This window comes from Protopterus annectens, chromosome 3.part1 (assembly GCF_019279795.1).
Source record: "Protopterus annectens isolate FY-2018-M chromosome 3.part1, PAN1.0, whole genome shotgun sequence".
In the NCBI taxonomy this organism is placed as follows: Eukaryota; Metazoa; Chordata; order Ceratodontiformes; family Protopteridae; genus Protopterus; species Protopterus annectens.
This window is the reverse complement of record NC_056732.1, coordinates 1,464,681,840-1,464,692,342: the sequence shown is the minus strand read 5'-3', so window position 1 is coordinate 1,464,692,342 and position 10,503 is coordinate 1,464,681,840.

The window sequence follows — 10,503 nt, the reverse complement described above, 5'->3', positions numbered from 1 at the left end:
TTGGAGGCTCCCAATGCCTCTGTTAATGAGTTCCATGATGATGTGTTCCATAGCCTTGCAGACTAAGCTTGTCAGGCTTATAGGGTGATAGTTCCCAGGGTTTGTTGTGGCTCCACCTTTGTGGAGTGGAATAACCATTGCTGTGCGCCACTCTATGGGTATGTAGCCTGTGAAAGGCTGAGTTTGAAGAGTATGCTTAGGTGAGGGGTTAATTCATCTTTGAGCTCTTGTAGGACACAGCCTGTGACACCGTCCAGTCCCATTGATGCTGTGTTTTTGGCTTTGGAGAGGGCTGTTTAAACTGAGTGTCTCTGATTTCAGAGACTCTACATTCTTCTGGTATGGTTATGGGCCCTTTTGGGGGTGAGAGGGGGGTGAAGTTTGTGCTGAACCTGTCTGCCAGGATGTTGGGGATATCAGTCAGTTCAGTGTATTTTGTGCCATTTTGCACTAACTCTGAGCAGATCTGAGAATTGCCACTTAGATTCTTGACATAGCTAAAGAATGCCTTGTGGTTATCTTTGGAGTCCTTGGCAATTTTTCTTTCGAAGCTCGCCTTGGATGATTTTATGAGGGATCATAGTTTCTTGCTGATACTGATCAGGGATGTCTTCCCTTCTTGGGATTTTACTCTTTTCTCCACTAGTTTCCTTCTTCTATTGTATAGCTTGTTTATGGCAGGGGTCCACCAGACTGATTTCCTTTTCTTGGAGGAGTGAGTCTTGGTTTTGCTTGGGATGGCATGATCCATGCATTCTTGTAGGTGCCCGTAGAATGCATTAGTAAAAGATTTTGCAGCTTGGACAGCATTTTCCTTCAGCATGGGGGCTTTGAAACTTTCCACCTCAGTCTTAAGTAACGTGAAGTTTGTTTTTGAAAAGTTTTCACAGTGGTTTCCTTGTCCATGGGTGGGGGCGGAATGTGGATATCCAAAGTGATTTGTTTATAGTCAGATCTAACCAGCTAGGGGTTGACCTTTGGTGTGGAACAGTGGTCACCCATGTTGGTGATGACCAGGTCCAATATGTTGTCACCTTTGGTGGGAGTGTTGACCAGTTGAACCAGGGCATTTGCATTTATAATTTCTAGGAAATGTTGGGCAAGGGAGTTAGTACTTCAGTAGTTCTCCCAGTTAATGTTTGGGTAATTGAAATCACCCAATATTAGGGTGTTTGGTAGGACCTTTATGTTTCCCATTGTTTCCAGAAATGTGGAATGGGGGTCCTGGGACATGGTGGGTGATCTGTAGCAAGCTATACTTTGAATTGCACTTTTCCCCATTGTTAATTGCACGTGGATGATCTCTGAAGCATTGTGCTGTGCCACTAACCTGGAGGTGTGGGTATCCATGATGAATATGGATACGACCCCATCTTTTGTATTTTGGTTTGGGTTCTGTGTCCAAAATGTATGGTATGAGTTGTAGCCTGGTAGTGCTGGGGAGCTCTCTGGAGCCTTAAACCAGGTTTATGTTACTGCACATATATCGATTTTTTCCATACTGAGGAGTGCCTCGAGTGCGTGCATTTTGAGGTTTAGACTTCTGGCATTTAGTTGCATTACCCACAGTTTTTTGTTACTTGTGCTATTTACGGCAGTGGGTATATGCCATGCCATGTCATGTAGCTGTTCAGACACTGACAACCATATCAACAGTTACAGTAAACCGCTGGTAAAGGTTCACAACTGTTGCTGTCCAGGCCAAGCCCTTCAAATTGTACAATAGTGAAGACAGACTGGGCCACAGGATACCAAACAATCAACAGTATGTACTGCAGGTGTATAGTTCAGCAGCCTCTCTCTACACTCTGTATAAACTCAGTAGGTGGTAAAGACGTTATGTGATCAAATGGGTTGTAACTGTTAAATAACAAGGCATAACTGACACCATCATGAGCACACCGGTAAACAGAACAGTCTGTATGGCAGAAGGCAGTAGGCTTGCATTACACCAGTTCATGTAAGTGATGTAAATATAGGTGAAGTATATGGTACTGTACATCCAGACACTTTACAGCAGCTCACCCCTGATACCCCCACATTGTGTAACAGCCTAGGTCATTTATGGTGCTCCCCCCAGACTCAATAATACAGGGCCATATACCACTGTTACATACACTGGCCTCTGGAGTGCATAATGGCACACGTGTATTGTGTGGGTGATGTCCACACATATATGGCCTCAGCCTCACTGTATGTGTGGGGGATTCAACAGCAGTGGACTTATGGCAGCAATGGCAGTGTGATATACTCACAGCCCACTACAGAACAACCACCAACAGCATGACATATGTGCAAAGCTTGGTATTTAGGTGGAGGACAGAGGCTGGAACACAGGCCCATATGTGGACAACTGTTGCCATACACTAAGCAAGTTGCTGGTGTTACATGATAGTCTGCAACATACCCTTAGTCATGGAATTGAGGTTAGAAACAGAAATGGATGTAGCCATGTATAGATAGCACTCAACACACACACTGCCAGTGTAATATCTGCCACAGGACGTGTGTGGTGGATGGACAACACATGATAGGCATACCTCTGTCCAGCAAGAGGATAGGCCTGCAGTAGTGAGCTATGCAGACAGACTGCATTCCAAGGTAAACTAGTATGTACACACACACACACACACACACACACACACACACACACACACACACACACACACACACACACTGTAACACCAGTACTATACAAAGCATAACACAACTCTACTCACAGTCTGTCTGTAGTTCCTGATCCTCCTACAAATATGTGGCTGCCCTGTGCATGCTGGTTCTCCTGTAAGAGGTATTGCTACCTGCTGTTTATAACACTGATGCCCACACACAGGAAGGATGTCCATCACACAGGAAATGTAAAGGGACCATGGCCACATGATGTAGGGATTTATAGTGAGTGGTTGCCATGACAGTGGTAATTGGAAGTAGTACACATGTGTAATCATATATATATGGCTATCTGGATAAGTATATGTACATATATTTCCACCATATGTCCTGGACCTGGAGTGTAGCCCTACTCCAGCCCCTATAGTCCCAAAGTCATAGTGCAAGGGGATGTCAGGTATGTATAGCAGGTATATTAGTACACTACTGCTATTGTCATTGGGATTGTCTTCACAGACATGCTGTGTGTGGAAGGTCACACCTGCTTATAATATGCGTGCCACTGGCTACTGACAGACATCCTAAGGAAATCATTGTAAAGTACCGCTGCTAGCATGTAATGTCCCTGTGGACTGCAGCAGAGATATTGGCCAATATATGTGGAAATTCAGGCACACCCTATACAGTCCAGAGGTATACACATAAGCCCTTAGTGCACAACATGTGTACCATGCCTGACAATATGGATGTAGACAGTCATGTAGATAGGTATAGCACATAACGACTGTTATACATTTGCCACCAGAGGTTATGCATTCACTCACTCCTGTCTGGCCTAACATATAATGATTGCTGGTACAGGGGTGCCATGGCCACATACTACCCACTAGATATTGACATACATCTGTACAGCATCCCACTGCTCTGTCTGACATACATGAATTTTAAGGGAGGCTAGGCATTAGTACATCTGGCAAGTATCTGCACATGTCATCACACTGGGTAAGTACACTAAGCTGCTAGGCATGTAACAATGCACTGTGCAGGCTACAGGCAGACTGCCTCAACACTGGCCTACATCTCCTATGGGGGAATGCACATGTACCTGCATATATAGCAGGCTCAACAGGCATGTCACAGCACAGGGTAGGATACACCTATGTGGCAGTGCATAACCACAACCAATGTAAACACAGCCACAGCCACATACAGTAAGCTAGCATAATATTACAGTATATGGACTATCTGTTCTACACCATCCTCATATGTGCCACTCACAGAATGATCTTACATATACTGGGCTGCTACACAGTTTGGTCTGATGGTTTTCTGTGGTATGGGATATGTGTGTGTGTGTGGCCCTACAAACATGTACGCCAATACGGTACCATACAGTGGGGCAGCATGTAACATCAGATAGGAGGGGAACTAGAACAATGACATCTACCACAGTCTGTACACAGGCTAAAGTACATATTAACAATACACACACTGCCGACATTCACCATAAGTACACAGACCTCAGTACTGTACAAACATCCACAGAATGTCTAGGTTATGTCATGCCATATAACCCTTACTGTACATAACTTGTGTAGCAGTCTGATATATCACTGGCATGTTATCAGATATGATGACACTAATTATGGTGTACAGCACATATGCACCACTTCATGCACAACATATGTACAAAGGTTGACAGAGGTGAGGCTGACAGCACATACACAGGGCCAGTATTAACATGTTGCTGTGATAACCTCATACATTTACTGTTGTAATGGGGCTTGTTGCAACATATGTCCTATGACGGATATGAAGTCAGTAACTGTCATGGCCTTCACCATCTACAGACTGCAATCCTCACACTACCTTCTGCAGTCCACAGATATATGCTCTGTGGGTAACACATGAAACCAAAGGCACAACACTGCTCACTCTGCAGATGACCCTAGAGATGGGGATTGTCATAAACATGAAACTGACATGGCAGGTATTGTGACATGTACGACAGCCATATCCATACAAACACTGTTAAACCAACATTACTCCAAATGCAGTATAGCAGCACTTACAGTCTGTAGTCAGGTCAGGCACATCCCCCTCCTGTTTGTTGCTGTCTTTCTACAGTGTATATTGTTAGAAGTAAATCCCCAATCCATCTGAGATGCTGTGTGCCAAAAAACAGATCTAGTTCTTGCTCACAGTGCATGAAAAGCGCCAACACTGCCATGCTGTTCCTAGATATTGGAGTGTGTTTCCATGCAATTGGCTATGGGAATGTTCCCACAGCTATTTCACATGCAATCAGCTAGGGGAGGGCTGCAATTCATGCAGAGGCCATCAGCTGATCATGAGCATCACTTACAATACACATGCTGCTGCCAAAGTAAGGCAGGTGTGGGTCTCCACATCCATCAGAGAAATAGTAGGAGAGGCAGACAGAGGCAAATATATGTCAGGGAGGGGTGGGAGAGTAAAACTGATGCATGTTTGTGTCACACAGCTGCCAGCACAGGGCATCAAACCCCCAACAATTATGTAGTGCTATCACAGTTCGATGCAGTTATTGGATGCGCCACATGGGTTACCTGCTGTGGACCACTCAGAACATATATGTGATGGTGAGTGACATCTCCTACAGGGATATGGTAGATATACAGTAGGTGATGTACACGTGCCTGTCCGCATGAACAGGTGCCAGCGTCAACACAGCCACACTCTCACAGGGATGCACACACATTGACACAATTGGCAGGGCCAGGTGTACAACTCATCAGTAGTGGGATTGCCACAACACATTACTGTGCAGGTATCACATGCACCACATGAGTCATATGGAGGTTGTATGGGCAGAGATTATGAGGAGGTGTCAGACATCAGACACTATGCTTCAGTATGCCCATGGGAGTTGTAATGAGTATGGATGTGGACATACGCACCATACAACACACACACAAACACACAGGGTGCCAGTTCTGACATGCATGGGTGCATGTCTGCATGGTTGTGTGGTGGTCAACTGTGCCAGCAGGCTATACAAGGGTAGGCAATGGGTGTACCTTGGCATCAGGCCACATGACAGTGGTCTGCATTGTGGCTCAGGCCTGTAGTTTCTGCATTTGCTCACACAGGTGGGTATTGTATCCCCATCCAGTCACCTGGGTGACTATTGTGTGTGGCCAATGTTGTGCATCGCTTGCCATGTATATGTTCCTCAGTCCATGACATGGACTGTGTCACCTGTGGCAGGAACTGATAATGGGCAGCAGGTTTACTCTGCACCTACATTGATAGCATGCTAACCGCATTCCCTGGTGTCAGTGTCATCTGTCCATACAGGGCATGTTGTCAGATATGGTATGTCCGTTGTGGGTCACATGTGAAGGCACCACAGGTAGTGCAGGTGTCCATTGGGGAACATGGGGGAGGTGCGCTGTCTGCATGTACATGCATATTGGACAGATAGGCAGGGTGACATGCCCTCTGTAGCCCACTGCTATCACTCCATAGTTACTATCAGTGGCCAATATGCAGTGTACTACCAACATATTGGCTGTTGCCTAGGCATGTGTGTGTGTATATGAAACATGGGTTGAGAGTGTGCTCTGGGTAATAGTGGGGTTGCTAACTGTGATTGCCTGCCTTGACGTCACATGTATGGGTATGGCTTTGCACCCCAGCCTCTCTGCCATTTTACATCTGTCATCCCTGTATGGTTGACAGTGTGATATGTAGTAGGGCCACCGTATAAGAAATATGCAAAACCCCTCTATGTTGCCCACACTCACCTCTACACAGGGTACAAGTTACCAACAGACACACCCGCACCTGTCATGTCTGGGAGTAGAACCCCCATCTAACAAGTTTATTATGCTACAAGGCTGCATAGTTAGAGTACACACCACAGACATTACTGGAGTACTTCTTCCCCAAAGGTGAATTTCACAATGAATGACATCAGCAGGATTGCCAAAGTAGGGCATTTCAAATGTACTGCGACTGAGTAGCCTAAAATGCATTGTTTCCTACAGAGACACACACAAAGCATCCACAACCGACATGTGTGGTTATAGAACCCCTGACCAAGGTCTATATCACACTATAGCATTGAGCTGTTATAGGATGCATCACAGGAATTACTGGAGAGCCTTTTCCCCAAAGGTGTATTTCACAATGAATGACATCAGCAGGATTAACAAATTAGGGCATTTCGACTGTACTGCGAGTGACTAGCCTAAAATGCATTGCTCCCTACACAGAGTGTGTGACATACACAAAACATCCACAACTGACATGTGTTGGTATTGAACCCCTGACCAAAGTCTATATCACACCACAGCATGCAGCTGTTATTGAACACACCATGGGAATTACTAGAGAACTTCGTCCCCAAAGGTGTATTTCACAATGGATGACATCAGCAGGATTACCAAAGTAGGGCATTTCAAATGTACTGAGAATGAGTAGCCTAAAATGCATTGCTCCCTACACAGACACTGAGAGACACAAAGAATATCCACAATTGACATGTGCGGGTACAGAACCCCGATCAAGGTTTATATTACACTACAGCATGGAGTTGTTATAGGACACACCACAGGGATAACTAAAGAATGCCTTCCCCAAAGGTGTATTTCACAATGGATGACATCAGCAGGATTACCAAATTAGGGCATTTCAAATGTACTGCGAGTGAGTAGCCTAAAATGCATTGCTCCCTACAGGGACACTGAGACACACACACAACAGCCACAACTGACATTTGTGGGTATAGAGCCCCTGACCAAGGTCTATATCATACTACAGCATGTAGCTGTTACAGGACGCACCACAGAGATTACTTGAGATCTTTTGCCCCAAAGGTTATTTCACAATGAATGACATCATCTGAATTAACAAAGTAGGGCTTTTCGACTATACTGCGAGTGACTAGCCTAAAATGCATTGTTTTCTACACAGACAAGCCATCCACAACTGACATGTGTGGGTATAGAACCCCTGGCCAAGGTCTATATCACACTACAACATGGAGCTGTTACAGGATGCTCCACAGGGATCACTAGAGAGCTTTTTCCCCAAAGGTGTATTTCACAATGAATGACATCAGCAGAATTGCCAAAGTAGGACATTTGAAATGTACTGCGAGTGACCAGCCTATATTGCATTGCTCCATACACAGACATTGAAACACACACAAAACATCCAGAACTGCCATGGGTGGAGATGGAACCCTACCACAGTTCTAAATCACACTACAGCAGTACGCAGTTGCAGGACACGCTACAGAAATTATTGGACTACAACCTTCCCAGGGATGTACGTCTAGGTGAGTGACATCAGCAGCCTTGCCAAAATTGAGTATATGAATTGTACGGAGTGTGAGTAGCCTAAGAGTTCTGCTCTCTACTCAGTCAGACACACATGCACAGTTGCCAAGTCTGGGGTTAGAACACCTACCTAGCTGCTTTATTACACTATAGCAGTATGCAGTTACAGGACAAGCTACAGAGATTACTGGGTTATAACTTTTTCAGAGGTGTATTTCTAGGTGAGGGACATCAGCAGCCTTGCCAAAGTTGAGTATATGAATTGTATGAAGTGTGAGTAGCCTATAAAAGCATTGCCCTCTACACAGTCCAAGACAGACAGACACGCACACAAACACGCATTCACATACACAGTTGCCAAGTCTGGGGTTAGAACTCCTATCTAGCTAGTTTATCACACTACACAGTTATGGGATGCACCATGGAAGTTACTGAGATACAGCTCTCCCAAAGGTGTATTTCACATTGAATGACCTCATCAGGCTTGTCATAGTACTGCTATGGGGAGGGCAGTCTGTGCATGGGCCATTACCCATTCATGTAGGGGTTGACACACCACATGCAGGCACACATGAGTTCATATGTCACAGGTACGTGTATACAGCTACTAAATGACTACTTCCTTGTACAGTCATGTTGCACAGCGGGCATGTGCACCACATAGGCTGTCATGCTGACAGATACTGGTGGCTATTATCTGCAGTGAGTGACATCTGCACCTCATGTGTTTGTGGCCCTTTGGCTGTGTGCTGGGTGGGACAGGCACGGATGGCTCCTTGTCACGGTCGCCCTCTTCCACACATCTATGTCCGTCTAGCTTTGGCTTATTATAGTGTGTTGTCCTTACATATATGTCTGTATTCCTATCCACTGTATATGCAAGGCAGGAGTGGTGCATACTGACATGTGTCTGCACTAAGAACTGCAACTGCCATATATGTCTGGTCCACTGGTATTTGCAGACATGGCCTTCATGTGTTTAAGTGTATGAGCATGCCCAGTAGGACCTTTCAGCATGTTGTTGACTGACATTGCCTTCATTTCTCTAAGTGCGTGAGCATGCCCAATATAGACATCTGTATTGCATGTGTGGATCAAGTCCAGGTAATTTGCACTGCGGTGCTGACCTTTGTGTTGTACACCGACAGGTAGAATGCTGTGTCTGCAGGGTATCCATTGGTCATTTGGCACTGACTGTTGCTACATTTCTGCATAGCGGTGGGGGACACCTGGCTGTTTTTACATTTCTACACAGGTTGGGAGGGCCACACCTGACTGTTATGATATTTCTATGTAGGATGGGTAGACACCTGCCTATTTCTACATTTCTACACAAGATTGGGGGGCACACCTGACTGTTACTATATTTCTATATAGGATGTGGCAGGGCACACTTGACTAGTTCTACATTTCTACACAGGAGTGAGGGGCACACCTGACTGTTACTACAAGTCTATGTAGGATGGGGGGGCACACCTGACACTTGTACACATTTGCTTGGACTGTACTGGTATGTCTGGTACTCAATTTCAGTCTGTAGTCTTACCTATTGTGCTGGCTAGAAGCATACCAGTGTACTACAGATCTTAGCTTCTAATTACCTAAATATCAGTTTCTGACTTCCTAGCCTTCGCAACTGACATCCAACTGCCTGGCCTGCTGTAGTCTGTCTCTGTAGGCCTTGGGTGGAGACTACCCATAGGGCTCATTTAGAGTCCATAGTACAGCATTTGTGTTTGTCTACACCTGTCCTGCTGGTTGTAACTGTTGTTGGGTATGTGACCCCCCTGACTGGCATGTGTGAGTCACTTCCCTTGTGAGTGTTCCAGTATTGAGGGTGGTGCTGCAGGGCTGCCTATGTTGGATGCCCATAGTGCACTCCCTATACATGGTTGAGCACAGGTAGTGTCATGTTTGGCATCCCTTTTACTGTATGTGCGAGTCAGAGAGAGGTGTCATTCCCTGGGTCCCTACTGTGTCAGTGCATGTGCTATGAGTTGCCTCTTTGCCAAGGCCAGGGCATACTGGGCATGCCTCCTTCTGCCTACTGGTGCAGGCTCAGGTTGTTCCTCCTCCAAGTAACTCTGTGCCTGTGCAGGTTTTGGCAATGGTGGGGGGCTGTGTGGCCCTGCCCCATGCTGTTCCTGCTACAGCTGTTTCTGCAGGATCATATTGTGTAGCATGGCACATACAAGGACAATTTGAGTACATGTAGTTGGTGAGTACTGCAAGGCTCCACCAAATGTGTCCAGGCACTGGAACAGGGACTTGAGCATCCCAAACACACGCTCTATTATGATTTGTGTTTGTGCGTGTGCCTCATTATGGAGTTCTTGTTCAGGTGTGTGTGCATTTCTGATGGGTGTCAGCCATGGCTCCATTGCGTATCCAGCATCCCCCACTAGGTGACCGTGTGGGATGTCCCCATTGGCAAATCTCTGGTACAGCTGCGTCAGATGCCAGATGTGGGAATTGTGATAGCTTCCAGGGCAGCCAGCACACACATTCATTATTATGCCCTTGGCATCACACACGACCTGGCAATTGATGGAGGGGAAGCCCTTGC